Source organism: Mauremys reevesii, linkage group 1 (assembly GCF_016161935.1).
Source record: "Mauremys reevesii isolate NIE-2019 linkage group 1, ASM1616193v1, whole genome shotgun sequence".
Lineage (NCBI taxonomy): Eukaryota > Metazoa > Chordata > Testudines > Geoemydidae > Mauremys > Mauremys reevesii.
In genome coordinates, this window is record NC_052623.1 from 133,854,655 (window position 1) to 133,879,146 (window position 24,492).

At 38.9% G+C, this 24,492-nt stretch overlaps 1 long non-coding RNA gene across 3 annotated transcripts in view; it reads left to right on the forward strand.

Annotated features, from left to right (window-relative positions):
* Nucleotides 1-646: 646 nt before the first annotated feature.
* The window catches only part of LOC120392294, a 38,925-nt gene continuing 15,079 nt past the window's right edge, over nucleotides 647-24,492 (forward strand). For 2 of the 3 annotated variants that reach the window (XR_005591658.1, XR_005591657.1), the window contains exons 1-3: nucleotides 647-788; nucleotides 980-1,071; nucleotides 18,719-18,818. This is a non-coding gene — a long non-coding RNA (uncharacterized LOC120392294). Of the gene's footprint in view, nucleotides 789-979; nucleotides 1,072-2,546; nucleotides 2,730-18,718; nucleotides 18,819-24,492 lie in introns of those variants that run through there. The other variant, XR_005591655.1, reaches the window with a different exon arrangement.

The following is a 24,492-nucleotide window of genomic DNA, read 5'->3' on the forward strand; positions in this document are numbered from 1 at the left end:
GGAAGACAGGATACTGGGCTAGATGGACATTTGGTCTGACTAGTATGGCTCTTCTTATGTTCTTATGGTCTTAAAATGTCATTGTCTGATCCTTGGTAGTTAGCAAGCACATTCCGTGATTTATAGTGCCAGATTTGGGCCCACTGATAGCTGCTTTGCACTACTCTGAGTACAGAGACAGTTTAGCTTGCTACACAAGGATTCTACCAGTACAGGGTAAAGTCCAGGTAGCTCAATTCAACCAGACCCAAGGACAAAGGTCTGGATGTGTGTCCCCTAATATTACCTTTGCATGTATAAATTTCAGATATAAGTGAATTTGAGGCAGATCCTCATATCATTGAATCAAAATGCAAATCCCTAATGGAATCAAAATGTTGCCCTATAGAGGGGAACTATCAGATTAATTTCAAAGGCAACCATATTAACAGGGTGAAAAAGGAAATCCCTGTGCACTAGTTAAAGTGGCATTTGTTTACCAGTGCAAATATGAAACAACTAAATGCCTCCCTGCCCAGTACTCTCCTCAATTCCCTTTTATGTCCCTTTTAATATTACTGCTTTAATAAGAGATTCTTCACATGTGGGTCAGCTTGTCCTCCTGTACTGAAATCATAATCCTGGGTTTGTGACATCAGTCTGTCATGGAACTGACATTCTCTGACAAATGCAGCATTATGGATTCACTGTAGGATGAAGCACAGAAAATCTGAGACTGAGCCAAAACTCTTTTAAAATAACTAATTACCAGGATTGTAGTGACATTTCAATGGGTAATGCATCCTACAGTAGGTATTTAGGAAAAATATGTGTATCTTTATTTTGTCTGTTATGATTATCCAATTGTATATGTCTGGATCACTGGGCTATGACAGTGATGATAATTATTTAGTGCTCAGATGAGACTAAGAATTATATGGTATTGATATGTTGCAGTTTTATTTTATATCTCCATTCAACACATTTGTTCTCTTTTCAGGAACAAACACACATACAGTGGAGATATTGACTTTAGTGTCCAAGTTATGCTTGTGGAGCTGAGAGCAGAATTCGGACAGTCATTGTTCTTTGGTACGAGTTCCATTCCTTTATATGCATTTCCCAAACATTTTAAAGGTGGTGGCACCCCTCTTTTAATGTAACTAGTAATAGTCAGGTGAGATATTATTTATGATAAAATTAGAATACCAGATTTTGATACTGTACACTATGAGAACGAGCAATGTATTATGCCAAAAAACTGAGGTACTGTAAGAGAAGGTAGCATATGGTTTTAATTATATATTTTTTTCAAATGCAATCATTTATTTTCTTGAATATGAGCCATTTGCCACACACAGAATCAAACCTCAAACTTCCATCAAATGCTGATTTGACAATAAAATGAACAGGTCTTTTTTTCTCCTCAGCTTTAGAAATTCAATAATAAATTTCTGGTGTGTCTAAAGCTCTTCTACAACTAAACTATGGGACGTGGAGATAAAAATCCCCTTAACCAGGAAAATGAGACAATGAGAGAACAGCATGTAACAAAAGAGAATAACAATAGAACCTGTATCTCATTTCATATTGGCCGCATCACAAATCATCTTTGAACTGAGTATGTTTATTCTATAGATTCTGATCCATGATTACAAGCAAAATTCTGTTCTAATTTTTAACTAACAGAAAAACCCAGTAATTGTGTGTGTGTGTGTGTGTGTGTGTGTGTGTGTGTGTGTGTGTGTGTGTGTGTGAAAAATAAAGCATGAATAGAAATGCATATTGCATAACTTATGCAACCCTATCACAAGTGGTTTAGCTTGGCATTACAGTTTCAAAAGGCAATTGGGGCCTAAATCACCACTAACTTACTCCAAGGTTATGCTGGTACAAATTAGTTGAAATCAATGAAATAACACCAGCATAAAACTGTAGTGGTGAATCAGACCTGCTTAGTTCTTCATGGAGCTGTTGAAAAATGTGCACTGTTTTTCAGGAAAAAAATGTTTGAAATTTGAAGTTTTGAAAATTTTGACTTCTTTATAAGCCAGTCAAAAACAGAAAACATTCTTGCAAAAGAAGTGTTGTAATTTGGGAAATATAAAATTTTTAAGATAGCTATCTGCTTAATCTGTATAGCTGCACAGAACACCTTGTTGCTGTGGCTTGTGTATAAGGAAGACGTGAAGATTTCAACAGAAAATATGCTGATCCATAATAAAATGATGGACACAAAACGCATGTGCTCTGGACCAGAGAAGAAGGGAACAAAGATGGCCTTAATCATCTTTGCATTCCCTTGATTCTTTGGACATCAAAGAGTTAGTTCAGCTCGCTGCTTGTTTTAGAGCATAAGAACATAAGAACGGCCATACTGGGTCAGACCAAAAGTCCATGTAACCCCGTATCCTGTCTTCCGACAGTGCCAGGTGCTTCAGAGAGAATAAACAGAACAGGGCATCGAAAAGTATGCTCTCTGTAGGTGGTATTAGGTTAGCAACCAGGACAATTCTGTAGGCTGCACACTCCTGCTACATCATAGACATGATGCACATTTTTTCTAGATTGAAGAGTCACGAGTGAACAATTCTTCTAGGCGAATTCATGGATTGTCATCGATGGAAGCCTTGAAGGAGTCCATATATTGCCCAACCTCCTGGTGAAAGGAAAAGCGCTATGATGACTAGTGGGGAAATGGAAAGAGTTTTCTTTGGAAAATAAAGATGAATAGGTGGTATCAAAAAGAACATATGATTGTTGGTCATGTCTAGATGCTAGTATGATCTCCCCTCCACTGATAAGACAAGAACAATAGTAGCCATAATAATGAATAAATAAGGAAGTAAGATAAGATGAGGTAAGAAAATAATAAAAAGATCTGGATTGTAGGAGCCTAATAGAGGTGAACCAGGCAAGGTGCTTGCTCTATAAAGATGGGATGGTCAAATGCAGTGTGTTTATTTGCTTCCTGTATAGTTCCACCAGCTGTACCATAAAGACATTTTTGACTGAATCTTCACTTAAGAATTTTAGATTGAATTTCTTGAAGTCCTGAGTTTCTAGTTAGTACAAGACAAGTTAGAATTGTGGCAGGAATGCTTCAAACCAGAGCACTTAATGATTGTAATTAAACAATGTTATTGTTTGGTTCAATATAATTATTATAACTAGCAACAGTCCAATTATTACATAATATATGGGTTCACTTATTAACGTCAGCACAATAAAACCAAAGATCTGCTGCCAACAAAATGGCAGATTTGTTAGCAACATACGATTTTCATAGAACATTCGTAAGTGTGGTTTTGGAGGAATTTTGTTACTACCACAGTTTTAGAAGGCTAATATTATCCTCTTTGGTCTTCCATACTCTGCCAATTCTACTTTTGTTGAATTATGCCTGGCTGGTAGCATGGATAGAGTGGGGGTAGGTATTTATAAGCATGAAGAAAAAGGTGTTGTAGACTTTATGGGGCCTAATCTGAAGAGGCCCACTGCTTCTTCAGCTCCAGCACTTTCTGGAATTGTGTCCTTAACGTAAAAATTGATAAATAGGAGGCTGGCTGAGAAATTTAAGCCTGAGTAAATTCTGTAGTTGTGAGAGTTTATACCAGGGATTGGCAACCTTTGGCACGCGGCCCACCAGGATAAGCACGCTGGCAGGCCAGGCCAGTTTGTTTACTTGCCGCGTCCACAGATTCATCCGATCGTGGCTCCTACTGGCCATGGTTCACCACTCCAGGCCTATGGGGGTGATGGGAAGCAGCGGCCAGTACAGCCCTCATCCCACGCTGCTTCCCGCCGCCCCCATTGGCCTGGGATGGTGAACCACGGCCAGTGAGATCCGTGATCGGCAAAACCTGCGGACACAGCAGTTAAATAAACCAGCCCAGCCTGCCAGGGGGCTTACCCTAGCATGCCGTGTGCCAAAGGTTGCTGATCCCTGGTCTATACCATTATGTTTACCATTTTTACCAGACTATGATAAATTTTGTACAGAGTATGCCTTGTGAAATATCATTTGAAAACTCATAACCTGCATTATTGTACTGGTAAAATACGTGTGGCAAAATTGTATATAAAATTATAAGAGTCTGCTGTATAACATTTCTGTAACATGCTTCAAGTTAAAAAGGCAGACCCAAACCAGAGACAAAAGACACAACTGAATTCCCAGCCAGGTGTCAACAATATCAAGTGGGCTATCACTTAGATAAGCAACTTTTCTTGGCAGAAGGAGGGTATGAGAGAAAGCTTTACATATTGGCAATTAAAAAAGCTGGAGATAATCCTCAAAGAAGGGAAAATGATATACGAATAGAGAACACACACAAGACACACCACATCTCTCCCCTCATTGCTATTCATGACATCAACAATACTTGAAAGACAGAAGTAGTATCATTGAACTGGGAAGGGGAGGTCCTGGCTGAAGCAATCTAGCCAGACTGCTGTAAACTTATTGTGAAAGAAACCTTTTTGCTTTTAAATTCACTTAGCTTATTAAGTTATGCACTAGATTGTGGTTTATCTTTTTATTTTCTTTGTAACCAATTTTGACTTGTATGCCTCATTTCTTGTAATCACTTAAAATCTATATTTCTGTAGTTAAAAAAATTGTTTTATTGTTTTATCTAAACCAGTGGGTGTCTGTACTGAAGTGTTGGGAATCTTCATTTGAGATAACAGGGCCTGGGCATATAATTTTTCTTTGGTGAAGTGACAAACTTTCTATGAGCTTGTACTGTCCAGGAGGGTGCTGGTCAGTACAAGACACACATTTCTGGAGACAAATCTGGTCTGAGAGTTGGTTGATATTGTTCTGCAGTGTAATTCAGAAATGGCTTGCTAGAAACATTTCTATAATTCCGCTGGGAGTGATTTTGCATGCTGGAGGCTGTGTGTGAGCAGGACCAGGAGTAGAGGCTCTTACTGGAAAGCAGTGTAAAAGGCATCCAGGTTGGAGAATTGAGGGGGACAGATCTGTTCAACAGTACAGATTTCACCCTGGGGAATGTCACAGTGGTTCAGGGTGTCTGTGTCCCAGCTGAATGCACAAGGGGAAAAGGGTTGGGAGCTGCCAATTATGTGGCCTATATGAAGAACCATGATAGCTGCTGTCGCTGTGTTCTGACAAGCACAGGAATGTTTACTGGTGTCACATAGTATCCAAAAAAGGCACGATGGAAGAGGCAAGGTCATGACCTAAGGGATAGCACTGCTTTCTGTACCCACCAAGGAGCTAAAGAATGATGATGATGATTCCTCCTTGAGGAATATCTCCTCCCCTAGTTGATGTAGTTCCACGCCACTCTCAACACAGGGCCATTCCCTAAAGACACAATCTAGACATAGGGGTCCAATGTAATTACCTTTATCTCCCAAGTATCCAATATTGTTTTGTCCAATATTGTTTTATCCAATGATTGCTGTCACCTGAACCTTCTGACGTGAGTCTCCAAATGTCCACAGAACTACAATGACTCATATAAAGTTATCAGAGCAGTTTGCAATAGATTTGAATGTTAGGCCATGATAGAGCTGGACACTGATCCATCAGTGTCCCAGAGAGAGAAAAGGGCAGTGGCAACAACTTGTGTTGCCCTTGCCAAACAAGACTGTTAGGGTCACTTTGATGTCTTGATTCTTGAATATTTAGGAATTTTTGCACCATAAACAGAGATGGTTGAAAGTGGACTTCCAATCAAATAGACTTTAACAATTTCAGAAAGATGGTAGATAAGGTTCCACCAACCAAAAGATGGAGGCGGCCCAGAGGCCGACCACCTATTACATGGGGTCATCAAGTCTGTTCTGATTTTGGACTCTCGGGCCATTAAGAATGGACCAAATGATGAATGGTCCCTACAGCGGACTGTCTGGCTAAGCATTGAAGAAGAAGAGAGGAAGTACATAAGGTCCCATGGGAAGAAAATCTAAGGTATATGGGAGTTCAGGAGAGCTGGCAGTTTCTCAAAGAGACAATATTAAAGGCACATTGACAAATTAATCTTTAAGAAAGAAAGATAGGTAGGGAGGGAAGAGCTCAATATGGCTGCATCAGGAGCTCTTTAATGACCTAAAAATCAAAAAGGAATCCTATAAAAAGTAGAAACATGGACAAATTGCAAAATATGAGTATAAAAGAATAGCTCAATCATGTAGGGACAAAATCAGAAAGTCTAAAGAGCAAAATGAGTTACAATTAGCAAATGACAAAAGCAATAAGAGCTTCTATTCATGCATTGAACAAGCAAAGGACAAAGGAAAGTGTAGGTCAATTACTTAGCAGGGAAGGAGAGGGCTAGCAAAATGGCTGAGGTGTATAATGCCTATTTTGCTTCAGTCTTCATTAAAAAGGGTCATTATGACCACTTGCTTAACACAATTAATGTTAATTGTCCTGCTCTGTCTGGCACTGATGAGGTCTCAGCTGGAGTACTGTGTCCAGTTTTGCACACCAGACTTTAAGAAAGATGTGATCAAATTGGAGAGCCCAGAGGAGAACAACTAAAAATCCTGCCTCAGTGCAGGGGAATGGATGAGATGATTTCTCAAGATCTCTTCCATAGCTACATTTTTGTAATTCCATGTAGTAGGTATCTCCCGAGGAGGAACTGCAGAACAATGTATTAAATTGATTGATTTATTGGTATTAACTATCTTTGATTGCTTCACCTGCATCTTGTCCACTAATCCTTCTCCTCCTGAGATTACTTCTAATATTTCAAGTCTGTGAGCACCTTTAAAGAGCTGCCATTTGAAAACAAATAATAAAAAAACACCTCAGCTAGACACTTTTTAACTCTCCTCCTGCTCCAAACTCTGAAATTTCCTCACAAAATAACAACAATCTGAGGTTCAGGAAAAGCAATATTGAGTCCTGAACAAGTGAGTCTTATAAAGTTTGGTATCCTATGACATATCTGTGCTAGAAATAGAAGCATCATCTCATTAGAAAGGAAGAAATGGGCTTTTGACTTTAACCCTACTTCAACTAGAAAAAAAGACTTTTTCACAAAATGAGATCAGGGAATAAATATTTTTTGTGTGTGGCCCTTTTAAAATTGTGAGAGCACATACTAAACATCATTATTATTAGGGCTGCTTAAAAGTATTCCTTCAAAATTCCTTTTTTTTTTAAAGAAAAATTAGGTTTTCAGCTAAACAACGTTTCATGTCTGCATTCCATGGAAAATTTCAACTCATTGAAAAGCCAAACACACAAACAATGAAATTTTGATTCAGAAATGTCACTGCAGGAAAGTCATAGATTAAGTGCCTCATTCTCTTCTATGGGCTGAATTGTTCCCCAGGCCAACTACATTTCCCAGGCAGGGAATCCTATGATGTACCACAGTGCCTCAGCAAAAGGGGGAGGGGTGATGTATCATGTGAAATGTAGTTTGTCCAGGAAGTATGTTCCTTAGAGGAGAATCAGGGAATGAGGTATTTGAACTACAACTCCCATGAGACACTATGCTAGCACTTTGATTTGAAATTTTTGACATTCAGCCAAAATATTTTATCAAAGTCAAAACTTTCCACATGGGGGTGGAAAATGTATTTTCCACCCACCTCTAAGGTACATATGGAAAAATATTTTACTGGTTTATAAAACATCAATAATTTTTTTCTTCTCTCTCCTGTCCTGAACATTTGGTCTGATAAAATAAAGGTGCCTGGGTTTACAGACAGGAGGGTACAAAAACAATACAAATAAAAATATTTAAAACTCAAAAACATTTTAAAATGGTTTCTATGTAAAATGTGGTATACAGAATACCTCATGGTGTCATGTGGCATAGACATTTTATTGGCAATTGTTTGGGATGTATTACATCATTTATTTATTTTTATTTTACATCTTGAAACTAATCCAACCATCCCAAATTCACGCAGATAAAACCTTGACACCACATCAATATCATATTGCAATCTAATGTGTGTGTTGCTGTGAATTGAAATCCAGGTATTTTCCAAAAGTATTTGGCCATCATGTCTACCATCATGCCCATGAAATAGACCTGAAAAGTAAAACAGAACCTTTTTGGTTTGCACAAGAATGACAAGAAGTGACATCTTTATACCCCTGAGGCAAGGCTGTAGCTTTCTCTCTCTTCTCCTCAGGGTTATGGATTCCCCTATAAGGGTGCCTGGTGTCTCAACCCAAGGAAACCCCTTCTAGTGCAGAGAACACAGACCGTCCTTTCCTTTGGGAAAATATTTAACACACAATCTGGAGTGTCAGTCAGAGCAGACAATAATGAAATAGCTAAAACAATTCCCGGGGCTTTATTAGGTATGGGAAACTCAAGACAAGGAACAGTGGATACAAAAAGTTACATACACAAAACCTAACTCTTTTGAACTTCAACATTGTTATTAATTTTTTAGTGGAGCACAATAATTAGTGAAAGTTTAATTTCACTTTTTTAAAAAAAGTCACTAATAGCAAAATGTAATGGTCTGTAATTACTTCAAGTTTTATAATAGTTAATAGCCTAAGCATTATTCAATTATATCACTAAATATGTTTTATAAATGCTTTTTAAGCATTAATTTTCACATTTTAGTTGAATGGTTGGTTTAATGTAGCAGATCTCCTCTAATGTCTTAATTTATTTGAAGTACTCTAATGAGATTGTTCAGCTATATTAAAAGCACCAGAAATCATGAGAAAATTCAGAATTGAGATATTAAAATACAGCCATGCAATGATATTTGCTGTGTTTTAAGATTTTTTTATAATTATGGGGACATCTGTTATCATCTCTGTAGCTAGGCATGGAAAGATTAAATATTTATCAGCAAATGTTAGTAAACCTCAATTTCATCATACACATACAGACTGATGAAAAATATTTCCATTGATAATAATCTAAATTTACAGAAAGGTAAAGTAAGAAAAATGCTGCTTGAAAATTTATTAGCGTCAAAATCCAGTGATTTGGACTTAGGAATTAGCCTTCTAACAAATTGACTAGTGAATGAATAGTAAAAACAAGTCTGATTTGTTTCTTTGAGGATATTTACATTCTATTTTTAATATGATATAGACCATTTGTGTTTTAATGATTTCTAAGCTTCAATGTTGTGAATTTCAGTGTCTACTGCCATTAAATAGTAATAATACTGTCTGATATGCCCATAAACTCCTGCAATTGTGAAAATTTAAATAGATCAAAACCTAAATAAAATACTCAAAAATACACATTGATGTTATCTATCAAATATACAAATTAAATTCTGCTAACGCTACCAATAACTCTAGCTATAATGCAAAATGGGCTTAAAATGGTTCATGAATTTGTGTCCAAGGGTTGATGGCCAACTGATGTGAAATTTTATATAGGGTTTGTTTTGGTTCCCTTTGAATTTTCTGTTTAGTTTTGGTGTCATTTCCTCTCACACATTTTTAATTAGAAGACTTTGAAAATTTGACTGAAATTTGTCAATGGCAGTCCTACTTTACATTGCTGACTTATATCCCTTAAAACCGTATCTATCTATACAAAACTCAGTACTGGGGTGAAACCTGAGAACTGGTAAAAGAGGGAGCTTGTTTGTTTCTTTATGTCAGATTTAGGGTCATTTTTAGCCATTTTTCACATTATGCACTCTGTGTCTAAATTTGATTGATAGGGTCAGATGCATATAATCCTGATTGACTGGGGACAGGCACATGTGAACTGGGTTGTTGGGGCTGGGAACACAAAAGCCTGATTGGTTGACTAGGGATGAGAAGAGAAAAATCCTTCTTTCTCAGGAACTAAATTTTTCTGTCAGATTTTATCCTACTACAGCAAAGGTGTTCTGAACAGTGGCTGACAAAATAGTCTCTATTCGCTGTTGTGCTTCTACCTCCAGCAGGTCTGCACCTTCCCACCTCATCACGTCCACTCCTGATTAAACACTAAAAAAACAAAACAAAGAAAGCTAATATACAAATATTTATTATGAAGCAGTTAGGGTTGCACAACACACAACATACACCCATACATGCAAAAAAATCAAAAGTTAAGCCACCTAATAGTATATACCATCTTCTCCTTCACCCAGAGACACATTTAACCATGGCTAAAACTACCATACACAATATAACAGGAACCACAATCCTAACTAAGGATTGATTGTTATCTTTTTAACAGGTCTTCTAAGCACAAACCTTTACCAAGCTATTCCCTCACAACACATCATCTACAACCCCTAACATCCACAACTACTAGTGCTGGGCAAGAGAAATCTATTAAAGGAGTGTGTGTAAAAGGGCAAAAAGTAGTCAGAGTTAGGGTTACAGTAAATGGTCTGTGATGGATAGTAGCCGTGGTGTTTGCCTGTGGATGGAGGAGAAGGGGCTATATACGGTTGGGTCACCTATGTCTTCATTTCCTGGCTTTTGTGGTGTGTGCCAGTTATTTTGTGGATATAGCAATCCGAACTGCTTGACAACAAAGGTTTTTTTTATTAATATAATAGGAACATTTGATTTTACAATCTCTTGCAATAAACAACTGAAAAAATACAAAAGAGTATACTTTCCAAATAGAGGATTGACCAATGCTCTAAAAAGCAACAAAAGTATTCTGCAGCATTCCCTTTCTTAGTCTCTTGATAGCTGGAGGGCCACCAGAACAACTTCAATTCCCCAATAGCATAACAGGACTTAGAAATTCAAAGATTTACAAGGAAGACAAAAACAGGAGAAAAGATAATTACGAACTTTCCATTCCTCTTTCTAAATATTTACTGACAGAGAGTACATGGTGCAGATTTGAGATCACTTTGGAAAAACAGTGCTGTTATAGTTCATTATGACAAGCAAAACCTTAAGGAATGAAAAGTACTAATGCAAATGCATGTAAAATGGTGTCAGTAATTAATTGCTACTAAAATGTACATGAACACAAAGTACACAAGCTAAAATTAAAACTGCGCTAAGCTAATATGCTTTGGAATTTCACAGACAATGCAAATAATAACATTGAACAAAGATTTCATATCTTGGTGAAACAATCTGAATGCAAAATCAATATGTTATGGTGATCAGGGTTTGTTACCATGAGGAAATATTTAGATATAAAATGTGGCTTTAGTAGGTTTTGCATGTGTAGACTGATGGCAAATCAAATACCCCCGGATCAATCTCTGACAAGATGCTGTTTGCATATTCAGTTTATGTCCATCATTGATAATCTTGTCACAACACTGAAGCTTTTAGTGCCCATGTGATCTCTGACCGTACAGGAACATTCCTTGGTACACAAGCTTTGGAATTTGTTGGTCTTCCATTCTTAAAATACCAAACCAATACTCCAAACCAAGAACGCTTCTGATATTGTACGAGGGCTGATGGAGGCAGTTGCTTGGTTTGGTTTCAAATATCCTCATTTCTGATCTTGTATTGCCATTAGATATGGAGAACCTGATGAAGACATTGAGAAAGTGATGTTCTTCAGCCTTTCTCTTCCATACACCAGAGTTTGTATAACAGAGGTTCTAAAAAGACAAAACTTTGTAGCAAGCTTGATGTCATGACTTCCCCACAGAAGCTGATGAAAAGCCCAAAACATGGCAGCAGCCATAGATGCTGACTTCCCCTCTTCCTGGTGGCTGCTCGACCCCACCTCCCCCCTCCCCGCCCCTGGCTCCACCCATGCACCGCCCTCACCCCAGTCCCATTCCCACCTTTCCCCAAAGTCCCCGCCCCCATTCCACCCCCTTCCCTCAAGTCCTCGCTCCTGGTCTGCTTCTTCTCCACCTCATCCCCTGAGTGTGCCATGTCCCCTCTCCTCCCTCTCCCTCCCAGAATGTCATAAGCACTGCTAAACAGCTGTTAGGCAGCGGGGCAGCGGGAAGCACTGGGAGGGAGGAGAGGAGTGGGGACACAGCATGCTCGGGGTGGGGGAAGGAGGCACGTGAGGGGAGCTTGGCTGCCTGTGGGTGCAGAGCACCGACTATTTTTTCCCCGTGGGTGCTCCAGCCCAGGAGCACCCACGGAGTCGGTGCCTATGGCAGCAGCTACTGCTATATGAGAGATCACATCTTTCGAGCATCTTCCAGCACTGTCTATGATGGTGCACCCATGTTGGGGGTGTATACATTCACTCTCTGAGGGTGTTTATACTGAAGTTGACCACTTGTGACAATCTGGTCAATTGTCCTTGTAGCTGAAATGTCCAAGGGTATCTCTGTCACTGAGGCAAAAATGACCATTGAAACCTTGCAAAAGGGCCATTCCAGTGTATTGTGTGTTTGTTGCAACTGTAAAATTGGTGCCTGGGATGTCTGAACATAGTCTGGAACAACTAAAGCCATCCTTCTCATCAAGTAGTTGAAACGCCTGAACATGGAGATCTATGCTTTATCTGAATTGCACTCACCAGCAAGCTATGAAAAGCAAGTTGAGAATGATAGAGTTTAAAAAAGCCCTCCTCTCCAGTGCTCCTTGCTTCTCCCTGAAAAAGGTTCACTACCACAATTATTTTGTGAGACACTTCCGCTGTTTATAAGTGTCAAATCAGAGACAAGAGAAACCATATGATCTGGCATGGGTGACCAGTCATACAGATTGCAAATCAAATTCTTAATATTGAATATACAAGTGAGCATTCACTGCAAACAGCTCACAAAATCAATAGGCTAAATATGCTCATAAAATTATTTATTGAATAAACATTTGTAAAAAAACCCAGGATCAATTCACAGACCATTTGCAAACAGAAAAGAGCATATAGAATACAGTGAATAAATTATTTGCAAAGAATAGTTTAATCAGTTCTATATACGGTATGTCCACACTCAACACTTTTTATGGCATGTGAGTACAGTACATTCACTGCATACCTCCACTCTCAGCATGGGTATAAATAGCAGTGTAGATGGTGAGGCATGGCTTACACAAGTAAAGACATGCCTTAACCCTTAGGGTATGTACCCTACCTAGCTGTCTATGAACCCAAGTAGAACATTCCCCATACACATTGCTATATTTAGCAGTGTAGTATCCTGCTTCCTCTGTGCTGCAAAAGCCTTTTCCTGCCATTCAGAAAGGCTCCAGCAGTGGGAAAAGGCTCTGGCAGTGGGGAAAGGCTCCAGCAGCTCCCGCACTGACAGATGCAAGAAGTTTCTAGAGCTTTTCCCCACCACAGGATTTTTTAAAAAAATATTTATATAATCTCCAAGTTATGGAGGAGTCTATATTAGAACTTTTACTTGTAGACCTAGGAGTAACCAGATGGAATGGCTGGACCTCAAAAAATTCTATTATTGTTCTGAGTACATTAGACTATATTAGAAAAGGGAAATAGCTGCCATTTCAGTTGAACGAACTTCAAAAGGACAAGGAGATTTGGTGTGGACAAACAACTAAACATTCAAACATTTTTTTACCCAAACTTATCCTGAACAAACATTAGGGGTAGGGTATCAGAGGGGTAGCCGTGTTAGTCTGGATCTGTAAAAACAGCAAAGAGTTCTGTGGCACCTTATAGACTAACAGACGTACTGGAGCATGAGCTTTCATGGGTGAATACCCACTTCGTCGGATGCATATGGGGTAGAAATCTTATGAAAACAGTGTCTGCGGATAGTTTTTCAGTATTTTGCAATGTCTTAACTGATCCAATAAATATACAAAGATTTTTTGGCTGACCATCAGTCACTGGTTGTCACACTGGATAGCTAACTTTGCCCCATTAACCAATATATCCAAGTACAATGAACGCTTCTTAGAGCCAAGCTGCAGGTTGTCCCAAGTGTCCAGTTTTAAATCTTCAGTGTACTTGGGTTTTTAATAAAATATCTGATTTGGGAGATAAAAGCACAAAAGGATTATAAGTGACAGCTAATCTGATAAATATTTCAATTTCAGAATAGATATTTAACATCCAGAATTAAGCTTCTAGTATATGTTTTATATAAAAATGTACTGCTAAAGTAAGATTTTCTGAACACTACTTTTTCTTTTCAAGAAACAATTTTGATGTTCCCTGGATTTAGTTAAAATGTGGTGGGTTGTTGGGTTTTTCCTTTAAATGTATGTTTAAAATAAGAGATAGATGTACTGGCATATGCATGGTTTCAGTTCCAGATTGCTCATTGTGTTTAACTTCCAGTTTCTTACTTACAGTCATATAGGGCCTGATCCAAATCCATTAACATTGGTGTCAAGTATCAGAGGGGTAGCTGTGTTAGTCTGGATCTGTAAAAGCAGCAAAGAGTCCTGTGGCACCTTATAGACTAACAGACGTATTGGAGCATGAGCTTTCGTGGGTGAATACCGCCGAATGCATCCGACGAAGTGGGTATTCACCCACGAAAGCTCATGCTCCAATACGTCTGTTAGTCTATAACAGGGGTCAGCAACCGGTGGCTCGCGGCTCGCCAGGGTAAGCACCCTGGCGGGCCGGCCCGGTTTGTTTATCTGCCGCGTCGGCAAGTTCGGCCGATCGCGGCTCCCACTGGCCGCGGTTCGTGGTCCCAGGCCAATGCGGGAGGCAGGAAGCGGCGCAAGCTGAGGGATGTTCTGGCCACGGCTTCCTGCCTCCCGCATTGGCCTGGGACCGCAAACCACGGCCAGTGGGAGCCGCGATCGGCCGAACTTGCCGACGCGGCAGATAAACAAACCGGGCCGGCCCGCCAGGGTGCTTACCCTGGAGAGCCGCGAGCCACCGGTTGCCGACCCCTGGTCTATAAGGTGCCACAGGACTCTTTGCTGCTATTAAAATTGGTGTGACTGTTAGAGGGCTTTCCCTTCACCCTCTCCCCGAAGTCCGAAGTGCAAGAAATTTGATGTCTGTTGGGGTTAGTTCCAAACAAGCATATCCATAGCTCTACACGCCGGCAGAGTCTGTTTCCCAATGTGCCATTCCCAGCTCTGACGCCGCATAACCTTGCCTGTGTCCCCATTCCCCATTCCCACCTCCCCATTCCCTATTCCATATTCTCAATTCCCACCTCCTCCTCCTTAGCAGGCCTAAAAATACCTCCAGTGCACGCACCTAGTCACACCCCTTACAGCTTATAGTCATGTTCCGTTCTGGAGGGTCATGAGTCTAGGGCAGTATTTTCCAAACTTGGGATGCTGCTTGCGTAGGGAAAGCCTCTGGCGGGCTGGGCCAGTTTGTTTACCTTCCATGTCTGCAGGTCTGGCTGATCACGGCTCCCACTGGCCGTGGTTCTCCACTCCAGGCCAATGGGAGCTGCTGGAAGTGGCACGGGCCGAGGGACGTACTGGCCGCTGCTTCCAGCAGCTCCCATTGACCTGGAGCAGTGAACCACGGCCAAAGACTGGAGACCACTTGGGATATTTGGGACAGTATATTTGTATTTCTTTAAGTAATTATTGGAATGTATGATAAGTAGGGCTGTCGATTAATCACAACACGCAATTAACGCAAAAAAATTAATCATGATTAATTGCAGTTTTAATTACACTGTTAAACAATAGAATACCACTTGATATTTAATAAATATTTCGGATGATTTTCTACATTTTAAAATACATTTATTTCAATTACAACACAGAATACAAAGCATACAGTGCTCACTTAATATGTATTTTTGATTACAGATATTTGCACTGTAAAAATTATAAACAAAATAGTATTTTTCAATACACCTCATACAAGTACAATCTCTTTATTGTGAAAGTGCAATTTACAAATGCAGATTTTTTTTGTACATAACTGCGCTCAAAAACAAAACAATGTAAAACTTTAGAGCCTACAAATCCACTCAGTCCTACTTCTTGTTCAGGCAATCGCTCAGACAAACGAGTTTGTTTATGTTTACAGGAGATAAAGCTGCCTATTTCTTGTTTACAATGTTGTCACCTGAAATTGAGAACAGGCATTTGTAAGTTTAACTTTTGTGATAAAGAGATTGTATTATAGTACTTGTATTAGGTGAATTGAAAAAGCTATTTGTTTTGTTTTTTTTCAATGTAAATACTATTTAAATAAATGGTATTCCATTATTGCTTAATAGCACAATTAATCATGCGATTAATTTTTTAATCGCTTGACAGCCTTAATGACAAGTTTTAGTTTTATTCATATTCCATTGTATCACTTTATTCATAAAGAAACTTAATTTACCACTAATCATTCTTATAATCACAGAATGATTTTATTAAGGCAGGGTATAACTACTTCAGATATTATTTGAATCCAGCAAGGTTGTACAAACTAACTGTCTGCTCCACTGTATAAGTACATTTATATAAATGGAGAGGTAGGCATTGGGAGTTGCTTCATAGAAGGAAATGCATAAAGAAGAGCTGAGAAAATGCAGAAAAACATGGAGTACAGACAGAAACATAGATAGGAGGTGTTGGGTTTCCCTTGGGACCTCTTCCACTCAATTCCCCAAGAACTCAGATTGACTCCAGTCTCATCACTCAGGTTCCAAAGCTATGCTGAGTTGATCAGACTCAAGAATAATGGGGTGGGTATAGGGCATACCACACATCCAAAGTTACACAGCAAATTTCTTCTTTAAATACATATCACATTGCATTTACTATACGTTTCAACACATGTTCTGGGATTTGGTTGGTCACTTTGTAGGAACCAATCCCTGTACAGCATACTCTGTACATGCACTGTCCATGTATAATTTACTCTTAACCTCAGCTCTGTATAAGCTCGAAAACTTGTCTCTTTTACCAACAAAGTTGGTCCAATAAGATATTACCTCACCCAACTTGTCTTCCATTGTTATCTTGGCCATTGTACATGGTTCCTTGTGTTTTCTCTTCTCTTAGCTAGCACAGACATTTTATTTTAAACCTACTGAACCTAATCCTGTCTCCCAAGAAGTGAGATCTCACCCATGTCAAGCCAGGACTACATTCCACCAGTTTTGTTTTCCTTTTTATATTAGCATTCACAGAAGCAATTTCTGTAATTTTTACTTTTATTTTATTTTAATTACAGTATAAAAATGGTACAAAAATCTTTTTTTATATATATTACCACAGGAAACCTAGGTGTGAAACAGAAGATAAGCCAATTAAAATATTATTTCTTGGGTACATGATAGAAGTGGTCCTTTTCAGCCACCACACAATACTAGTTATTACCCGCATGGACAGTTTTTACTTTATCTGTGTCCAAGCATCTCAGCCATACTGTGCAATTTGGAGACTTTTCCCCCAGAGTGAACCCACATGCTGGCAATTCTGTGTGCAAGTGTCCCCCAGGTGTAAACAGCAGAACAAGTCTCAGGGCTTTCCAGACCTTTCATTGTCTCACAACAATATTTGAGGAGGGAAAGCAAACTTATTTCACACTGTATGGGTTATAGAGGTTTCACATTTAACTTCATGGTATTGAAGTGGACCCTTGCTAATTTTCTTTCCTTGAGGCAACTGCTGTCACCTCTCTTGTAACATTTTTTTTAACTTAACTGTGATGATAGAAGAGGGCAAGTTTTCTTTTACTTTGCATAGCATGTATTCCTGACATACTACAAATGTTGTTATTATTAGAACACAATGACATAATTGTATACTTAAAAAAACAATTATAACATTATATTATATTTAATTAACATAACTTTATTAATGAGGCTTTGACTTTTTTATTCAATGGATGCAGTATTTTTGCTGCTACTTTCTGTTGAATTACTTTGTTATGTTTTTATAGCATTTTTATGTTAGGTTGGTTTTAAAGTAACATATCAGTTTAAAATAATTTAGCTTTTGTGCCAATCTTATTAATTTTTTTCTGGTGTAGTTGTTTCCCACCTTGGCAGGCTTATGCGTTCTAAAGTATAAATTTTTTATTTAGAAAGTTTTTAAACATTTTTTAATTATATCTGACTAATTTTTAACGGACACAATTATTTAGGTAACTGCAGATTGGTAAAATTCAGTTATACTGAAATAAATAAACTGAACATTTTTGTACAATATTTTAATAGGTTATAATGCTAAACAATTTGGACCTGTTTTCAGTGTAGGACATTTAAATCTCTCTCTTTTTTTTATTTACAGAACTCCACCATAAAGTTTTTGTTTTTATGGCCTTAGTAACATTTATTTACACCACAGGTAAACAGACCTTTTGGATAGGATTTTAATGGTTGGAGGTTTTGAAGTTTTTTGAATGGCCACTACACCATTCAAAGTAGCTTTATTATTTATAATTAATAACCCATTAAAACAAAATTTGGATGACACTTTCAAATAGGATTTGGTGGTTGGGCTTTACTTTTAATTTGCTGATTTTTCATCGTGCTGGGTTGGTTTGCACTTTTAAAGCATACAACCATCTGCTTCAGCCAAGCAGATCCAAATCACAGCACCGCTATGTTGAGGTTCACCCAAGACCTCTTCCATTCTGTTCCCCAAGTTTAACTCATCATTCAGGTTCCTTTATTTGGCATACAACAAAGCTGAGTTGATCAGACTCAAGTGTAAAGGGTGGCTATAGGGTGTATCACACATCCAAAATTACACAGCAAACCTTTTCCTTTATATACGTTTACATATCTCATTGAATTTACTTTACATTGCATTAGACATTTTGGTATTGGCTTAGACACTTTGTAGAAAACAATTCCTGTGCAGCATGCTCTGTCCACTCACTGTCCATTCCTGACTTATCTTATCCATTGTTATCTTGTCTATTATAAATGGTTCCCTGGGTGTTTCCCTTTTTCTTAGCTAGGAAGAGTCATTTTGTTTCCCGCCTGCTGATCTATTTGCCTCCCAAATCCTTTCTCCCAGAAAATAAGGCATCACCCATGTCCAATTACTCATGTGAAGTCAGGCCTACAGCAGGATGGAGAAGGAAGAGAATCAAGTGGCATCAAATAGTGGTCTAAAGGTAAGCATATTTTGTCACATTTGGTATCATTCAGTGATAATAAGGTGCTAAATAAATAATGACAACTGAACTTTTTAGTTACACATACAGGCTAGGTTCTACCCTTGCTCTTTACACAAACTTCTCATTAGCATTAGTGGGGATGCAGCTATTGATCAACAATAGTCTTAAATGCATAAGCCAGCCCACTGACCATAATCACAGAACTGAAAGGGACTTCAAGAAGTCATCAAGTTCAGTCCCGTGCACTCATGACAGAACTAAGTATTATCTAGACCATCCCTGACAGATGTTTGTCTAAACTGCTCTTAAAATCTCCAATGATGGAGATTCCACAACCTCCCTAAGCAATTTTTTCCAGTTCTTAACCACCCTGACAGTTAGGAAGTTTTTCCTAATGTCCAACCTTTGCTGCAATTTAAACCCATTACTTGTCCTATCCTCAGAGGTTAAAGAGAACATTTCTTCTCCATCCTCCTTGTAACAACCTTTTATATACTTGAAAACTTATCATGTCCCCTCTCAGCCTCCTCTTCTCCAGACTAAACAAACCCGTTTTTTTTCAATCACCCCTCGTGGGTCATGTTTTCTAGCCTTTTAATCATTTTTGTTGCTCTCCTCTGGACTTTCTCCAATTTGTCCACATCTTTCCTCAAATGTGGTGCCCAGAACTGGACACAATGCTCCAGTTGAAGCCATATCAGTGCAGAGTAGCATGGAAGAATTACTTCTCGTGTCTTGCTTACAATACTCGTGCTAATACGTCCCAGAATTATGTTTGCTTTTTTTGCAACAGGGGAAGTGTCACTAGCCTAACAGCCAAGGCAGATACCAGGAAATAAGTACCATCTCCCTGGCTAAAACACAAACTGTTTTCAAAGAAAAGTTTGTAGATAACTAGCTTTCCTGTGATAGATTTTAGAAAGCTGCAGCCTTTCAAATATATTCACTGGAAATGTTATGCCGTGCCAAGCCAAGTGGTTCACTGACTTCTCATATTAACCAAAGAATGAAAATGGGTGTGATAGATGGTTTGTGTGCATACCCTTCATCTGCCAGTGTAGAACACAAGAAGGGTTTTTCTTGGATTTGGTCACGCTAATCAATTTGTTTTACTACCCAGAACCATGACAATAATTCTAACCCCTCATTTAACATAGCATAAGTGCATAATGCTATATAGGCTGATAGATTTTATAATCATTCAGCTCTGCCAACATACATCATCTCACTGGGGTGTACAACTAGCATGTTCCCTCTTCTGTATTTTTAAGGTTGTAATAAAGTAGGCAGTATATGGATTCAAAATTCTAGTTTATAGTGAAAAATGGCCCTCCGGTGCACGACAGTGACACTGTTGATTTTTTCAGTTTATGGGATGTTTTACTTCTCAGTACAACCTACTTCCTTAACTCTATATACATGTGTGTATATTATTTCTTATTTAAGATGTACTATCTATCTATCGTCATAGATACAGACACGATATATACTCTTTCTCATGTCTGGTCCACCTGTGCCAATGAGTCAAGCATGGAATTCCATTCTGAAACTTTTGCAAATTTTAATGAGTCAAATTTCTAGCAAGTTGAGTGATTTTTTTACCCTTAACTTTCAAATAGCTTTGAAGCCCTGGTTAATATAGATCCTTCTCATATTTTAACAGAAAATACTAATGATCTTAAACACTTTAATTCACCATAACCTAAAATAAATCCCTGCAGAGTTACAGAATATCTCACCCATGGAATGTGATTATGTTTCAATTTCCCAAGGAAATTTATGATATCATGTGTGGATCCTTCAGAGTTCTAAAAGAAGAAGTAAAACAAAGTATTCCCTTTCTTATGAGTGAGGAGATTTGCCAGCATCAGAATATTTCTGCACATCTTTAGCATTTTGTTTTACTATTCACACTTTTAGCCATCACACCTTCTAGGACCTCACTTCAGTGCTCATTGCCTCAGACTGTCTTCATGACTCGCAGCTCATAATGCTATCCCAGTAACATCATTTTGGCTAGATTAGAAGTACATTTATACTCATTAGCTTTATCACCAAAAATGAACATTTTAAACAGTGGAGCATGCTGAAGGAGGCATTAGTACTGCATGGATTAAGCGGAAATATGTGGGTTTCTCATGCATAATTATAAGACGGCATCTTGCCCAGACATATCTAAGCACTGTAGCTCTTTCACACAAGATCAGACAAGGCTGTTAAATCACAGTTTATTTTTTGTGACTCTAAATCATCCCTTGGGCTGCTCAGTCTACAGTTAGTTTATTTTCACCTTCAAAGGCTAAGCCTCCTGTTTCCAGGACACATTAAAATGGTTCAGGGACTTGACGATTTATGTCACTTTGCTGGGAATAGGGTGTTGAACTTGTAAATGTAGCTCAATAATAAATAAGCAGTCCTCCATAATGTTGGTTTGTAAATAACATAGAAGACCCTGCAATTATACTGGTCTAGTGGTCTGAACATGGGATTTGGAGCCAAGATCACTTCGAGTTGTAATCCCAGTTCAGATCCTCCCTCTCTTTGTAACCTTGGGATAATCACTGTTTTATTTTATTTTTTAATTTTTATTTAGGATCCCCATCTGTAAAATGAGGATACTAGTACGTACCCATCTAACAGGGAGTTATGACATGTTAATTCTTGAGTGGGCTTGATTCACCCCTTTTACTGCAGGAAGGTGCAACATCAGACTACTAGATACTGGACTACTTGAAGCTTTTTAAGCACTGTGCTCATACTTAAATATATGGAGTTGCAGTAGTCCAAACCGGAGGCCACATAGGCATAGATCACCATGGCTAAGTCCTCCATTATTATGGGGCAACGTCTTCCATTATCATTATTATTATGTGTATTACTGCAGCACTGGAAGCCCTAGTTGTGGACCTGTTGTTCAAGGCACCATACTAACACAGGACAAAATGACAGTACCTGCCCCAAGAAGCTCACAATTTAACTATAAGACAAGAGACAACAGATAGATACGGATAGATAGGGGAGTAAAAGGAAATAATGAGATGAGATTGGTTGGCATGATACGTAGGGATCTCTGAACACCAGCAGCTTAGCCATTGTCAAGTTTGCCATCAGGGCAAAGGAGAGTTTTAATGAGGGTTCTGAAGGAGGATAATGAAGTAGCTTTGCTGATGATTGTGGGGAGCTGTTCCCAAATATGGGGGCAGTTTAGGAGAAAGTATGAAGATGTTAAATTAAAGAAACTGCTATGTGATGGAGGCTGGCATCGTGGGCCAATGAGCAGTGAGTATTTTGTCTCTGTTATGGGAACTTGTGTGAAAGCCAATCGGGAGGGGCCCTGTGTACTGACAGTGGGTTAGATGACTCTTAGTTTGTTTTGCGATTACCTTGGTCAGAAGTGGATATCAGGGATTGTTTGCCAGGTGATGTTCTTGAAAATGCCCAGACTGTGCTGTACTTTGGGGGTTGATAGTAGATTTCCTGCATCAAAATTGGAGGTGTATATATTAAGTATTCATGGATGTAGGGACACACCCACCCTCCCACCCCAGTTTGTGCCCTAATCACAAAGTTAGAATAATTCTATCTCTCTGGCCCAATGACTATTCGTGTATTTTGTACAGAGTGGAACAGTTTCAGCAGGAGATACTGAGAGAGACCTGCCCCAAAATACCCACCAACCAATGGCAGCATTGTAGAAGGTATAAGATCAGCTTGTCCGCCTGAGTGGAATCTATTTGTGAATTCATGTCAACTTTGCAAATAGTTTCAGTTGGACTGAAACTGCATTTTTTGGCCAAAAAGCTCTTTGTCTAAAAAAAATTATCCTGCTCTAACGAACTTGAATATGATTCAGTCCTATGTGCCTGTAAATAGCAGTGGCATGATTTGTGCCTATAAAACTAAAAAAGTATAAGTAATTATTTATGGATTTATAAGCCAGGTCTGAATGAACTCTCACTGAGAACTAGTGATGAACTGGGGGAAAAGACCTCAGGAGCAGAATGTATTTGCATAGACACACCTACTCCACTTAGGGGATCAGCAGACAGACCTGCATTGCCAAAGTGATCAGTTTTGGCTCTTTGGGGCTAAAATTCATTTTAATATTGAAAGGAGTGGTGTTGTTATCCTTATTGTATGAGTAAAGGGCAGCAGTACTGTACTTAGCATGTCCTGATTCAGGGGTCCCCATAATATGAACCTCACTCACTAAGCAGGGTGTCATGATGGCAAATCCAGGTAAGAGTCAGATGGGGTGAGAATAGATAATCCTATGTGTGGGTGGTCATGTTTAAAGGATCCTAGAAGATATTTGATCCATCTCCCTCCAGTGTTGATTAAACTAATTTGAAAATCTTGGTTCTTTGTCAGTGATCACTAAAAAAGAACTCATAGATAAGTTGATCCAAGAGGGCTGAACTTCAGGCCTGGTGTAGAACTGTGTTGCAGTGAAAAGACAGCACACAAGAGATAGTATCAGAAAGGTCCCCTACTGTCCAGTGAAATCACTAAAGGGCTGAAATCACTGAGAACTGGGCTGAGTGGTGGAACCTCAGAACAGTGTCACAGTAAAATGGCAGTGAAGACGGCAATGACAGCAGCAGTGACAAGGAACAAGAAATGACAAACAGTGGCAGAGACTGCAGATATATTGAGGAGCATAGGTGGAGGCAATATTCAACCAGCATCTCCCCTCAGAGGTGGGAGATGAACCCACCCAAGTGCATACCCGGATTCTGTGGATGTTGCTGACCTCAGACAAGACACTCTGAGTAGGGTACAGAGGAGGGAAAAGGGGACTGGCATGTTAAAGAGACATTTACGCCTTGGATTTTCACACCACAAGGTGGGAAACTGAGAAAAAGGACACTGATCATAATACTGGGGGATGGATGTTCCACTTATTGGTTGCATACTTTCAAGTCATTGTTGCAGCGTTTTCCCAAATTAATGCTTTGTTACCTTCTTTTAATAAACATTTTCTTTTGTAATACAGGGACTCAGTGCTTGTGAGTGGGGAATTATTGCCTCTTAGAGGTGCCCAGGGGTAGTGTTTACAAACTTCCCAGATTACTGGGAAGTTTAGAGATGGAACAACCACATTTGAGACCCTTGTTCAGAGGCTTAGCATTTTTCCAGCTGTAGGCCAGAGTGTGATCTCACTTTTATGTAAAACTAGAAAAATTCCACTGACACTTCATCAGTGCGAATGGGTGCTAAACTGATTGTATGTATGGGACAATGTTACTGCATTTCTACATGTACCATGATTCCTAAAATTAGTGCTTCTAGAATCAAGGCTTCCCAGGGGCATGAGTGCTGTGAATAACAATTGGCACTATTGCTATTGATCTATAGCCAGAATTTCTCCTTTCCTGTAGTAGTACTTACTGCTATAGTAGGCTATATTTGACAATCTAGCAATTCAGATTGGAGTTCTTGTAGATAGATACAAGGTTATGTACAATACAGACTTTCAATAAGTATAGAATATCAGTTAATTACAATATAAACTGCAGTCAGACTATCTACCGTATGGCAATGGGAATATTTCTGGGAGGCTAAGATTCTACATAAGAGCCATTTCAGCAGAGAATACAAGCATGTGCTTAAATTCTTCCCTATTCAGCAAAGTACTTAAGCACAAGCTAGTCCCATTGACAGTAATGAG